The sequence below is a fragment of the Canis aureus genome, chromosome 29 (assembly GCF_053574225.1).
Source record: "Canis aureus isolate CA01 chromosome 29, VMU_Caureus_v.1.0, whole genome shotgun sequence".
In the NCBI taxonomy this organism is placed as follows: Eukaryota; Metazoa; Chordata; class Mammalia; order Carnivora; family Canidae; genus Canis; species Canis aureus.
The window spans coordinates 19328415-19332475 of NC_135639.1; positions in this window are offsets into that span (position 1 = coordinate 19328415).

Genomic DNA, 4061 nt, shown 5'->3' on the forward strand with positions numbered 1-4061 from the left:
CAACTCCTCTAGGGAGAAAAATGTGGTATTTTTATTAGGATCATGTTAAAATTATAGTTGAACTTGATGAGAATTACATCTTTATGATGTCGAATTGTCCCATCAAAGAACAAGGGGTGTCTTTTGCCTTGTTCAGATCTCCTTTTATGCCTTTTGGGAGTGTTTTAAAGTTTTCCTCAGAGAGGTCTTGACGATTTTAGCAGTAGCAAATAAAACACTTGACACTCCAGCAGATCAAAGCAAAGTTTTATTACGGAAAAACTGATACTAGAGGAGAGAACAGAGCCAAACAAATCACCACATTGACACCAGCTGCCAGTTTCCCAGCCCAGAGGGACGACGGACCAGGAGCCAGTTGGAGAACCAGCCAGGGCAGAAGGCAGCACCTAGAGTATGTCTATCTCTCCTGGGACTAGCTACTGCCCTCCTGGTACCTGGGCTTGTGATGCCCTAGGGATTCCAAACGACTTACTTAGTGGCTACTTTCAGGGTCAAACCTGCCTATTATATACTATGTTCCCTTCTCTACGACTCAATAACTCATTTTCTAGAGCCTAGGGCCACAATGTCAGATAACTCCCTCACAGATTATATTAGAATGCCTACCTCATTCACATATTTTTTCATTTATTCCTAAATATTTTTCTGCTTTTTCAGTTCTTTTTTTTTTAAGATTTTATTTATTTATTCATGATAGTCACAGAGAGAGAGAGAGAGGCAGAGACACAGGCGGAGGGAGAAGCAGGCTCCATACACCGGGAGCCCGACGTGGGATTCGATCCCGGGTCTCCAGGATCGCGCCCTGAGCCAAAGGCAGGCACCAAACCGCTGCGCCACCCAGGGATCCCTGCATTTTCAGTTCTATGAGATTTTTCTCTTTCATTATTTTCTCTCACTGGATATTGTTCATGTAAGTATAAACACATTTGCAGATTTATATTTTATTCATTTCTATAAGAATGTACATGTATATGTATATCCTACAGAATTATTTGGTTTGTGTTAGTTTTAGCATTAAAACTTTTGGGTTTTCTTGGGGCACCTGGATAGCTCACAGGCCATGATCTCGGGGTCATGACGTTGAGTCCCACATCTGGCTCGGTGCTGGGTGTGGAGCCTGCTTGGTGTTCTCTCTCCCTCTCCCTTTGTACCTGCACTGCCCCCCCCCCACCGCCCCTGCTCATATGGTCTATCTCTCAAAAAAACAAACAAACAAAAAAAACAAAAACCTTGTGACTTTTCCAACTATACTATCATATCATCTACAAATAGGGATTGTTTGTTTATTTAGAGAAGGAGAGGGGTGGGAGGGGCAGAAGGAGAGGGACAGAGGTGGGGAGAGAGAGAGAGAGAGAGAGAAAGAGAGAGACTGTTAAGGAGGCTCGACACCCAGCACAGAGTCCAACACAGGGCTCGATCTCACTCCCCTGAGATCATGACCTGAACTGAAATCAAGAGTCAAATGCTTATCTGACTGAGTCACCCAGGCACTCAGAGATAGCTTTATTTTTTAATTTTAAATTGTATGCCTCTAATAGTTTTCTCTTGTCCAGTTGTGTTGGTTAATATCGCTGATATTATGTTAAATAGCAGTGGACATGCTAGGCATCCTTGCCTTGTACTTGACCTCATGTGTTTATCCTTTAAATAAGGAATGAAGTATATATACATATATATATTAAAGATTTTATTTATTTATTCACAAGAGACACAGAGAGAGAGGCAGAGACATAGGCAGATGGAGAAGCAGGCTCCTTGTGGGGAACCCAATGTGGGACTCGATCCCAGGACCCTGGGATCATGCCCTGAGCCAACGGCAGACGCTCAACCACTGAGCCACCCAGGCATCCCTGTAGTATACCTTCTGAATATATACATTTATTATTTTTAAATGAATTCATTAATTCTTGTTTTATTTAATGTTATAAACATGAATAAGTATTTACTCTTGTCAAAAGGTTTGCAATATCCATATATAATTTTTTCATGAATTTATTATTATGGTAAATCATATTAACAAATAATAGGTCTTTGATAGTTTTTTCTTTTCTATAAAATTGATTCTCAAATAAGTGGCCAGAGGACCCCCAAAGGCTTTGTAACCCTTGAAGGGTAATTGCAAAGTCCACCTTTACAACTAAGTATCTGCCTGAAATTAAATTTTCTTTACATTCTTCAAACCAAACAACATATAGTAAAAGATTGAATGCAGAGGCAGACATGAGAACTCAGCTGTGTTCTGTTAAGGCAAACACTAAAAAGATTTGAAAAAATATAAAAAAACAGTATCATTCTTCTCACTAATTTTTTTTTGTGGAAAATACAGTTATTTGTGTTAACATACAATGGGCTTATTTGTTTTTTAAAATAAATAAATATTATTTTAATGTTCTCACGTTTAATATCTAATATGGTAAATATCAATCAGTATAACCCACCAGGCACCTGGCTAGTTCAGTTGGAAGAGCATGTGACTCTTGATCTTAGGGTCATGAGTTTGAGCCCCTTTTTGGATGTAGAGATTACATTCAGTTAATCAAACACATAAACAAAAGTTCTTGGGATGTCCTCAAAATTTCTAAGAGTGTAAAAGTGTCCTGAGACCAAACAAAAATTGAGAACTATTGTTTTTCCCTGTTTCAACAGATTATTAATGTATCATTCTAAACATGACATACATATAGCCTATTTTCTAGAGTAACTAACATTGTTTCAGTAAGAAGTCCAAGTGTACATTTAGGGCTCTTTTAATAGGAACACTTTGGCTTTCATGATTACATCAAATGAAAGAAAGCAATTCAAAGAATAATCGTCATCCATCAATACTGTGCCAATGCCTCTCTGTCATCTCCCTTTATGACTAGCTGACACAGGAAGAAGAGGCCTCACAGGTGGGTCTTTTGGTACATGGAGCCAAAATGAACTACTGCTATACGTGCTCCACTCAGAAGCAGCACTGTAAGAGTGGTGAGAGGAAATCCTCCCAATGGGGAGAGCTTCGGGGGGTATATGTGGTTATCTACTCTGTGTGGAAACAGAAGTAGCCCAAGATAAGAATGTGCATAGATTCCTGGGTGATGGTGAGTGACGTGGCTGATTTGTCAGAGTCCTGGAGAGGGAAAGAATGGACTATCAGGCACAAGGAGGGCGTAGGGTAGAGGTGCATAGAGAAACCTATGGAAGCGGGCATTAAGAGTGAAGATCAGGGATCCCTGGGTGGCGCAGCGGTTTGGCGCCTGCCTTTGGCCCAAGGCGCGATTCTGGAGGCCCGGGATCGAATCCCACGTCGGGGTCCCGGTGCATTGAGCCTGCTTCTCCCTCTGCCTGTGTCTCTGCCTCTCTCTCTCTCTGTGACTATCATAAATAAATAAAAATTAAAAAAAAAAAGTGAAGATCATTGCATCATCTGAAAGTGCCCCCCAGGAAGCATTCACCATGGAAGTGGCACTGAACAGCGAAGTACCCAGAAGTCAGCCTCTGTCATCAGCCACCTCAGCACTGTCTAATGAGTGTGTCAGTGAAGTACCCAGAGTACTAGGGATGGAAGTCATTTATAAAGCCAACAGCACAAACTCCCAGCCGTCAAGACTGACCTAGCTATTGCACTGCTAAATATCCAATGTGCCTACAACAGAGACCAAAGTTGACCCTCTGATAGAGCACCATCCCTCAAATAGAGCAATCAGGTGTAGGCAAACTCTTTTCATGGGCCCTTATCAGCCTACCATAGATGATGCATGTCAGAGCTTCAAGAACAATTTCAGTAATGGGGTCTGTAGCTTGTCTCATTAACTGTTCTCTTGCAAGTTTTTTCCCAAAAGAAACTACCAGTCCTGAGGGAGCTGATCACGACCTGAGCGAAAACCAAGAGTCATATGCTCAACTGACTGAGCCACCCAGGCACCCCCTATAGTACCTTTTTTTTTTTTTAATTTCTTTTTTTTTAAGATTATTTATTTATTTATTCAGAGAGAGAGAGAGAGGCAGAGACACAGGCAGAGGGAGAAGCAGGCTCCATGCACCGGAAGCCCGACGTGGGATTTGATCCCGGGTCTCCAGGA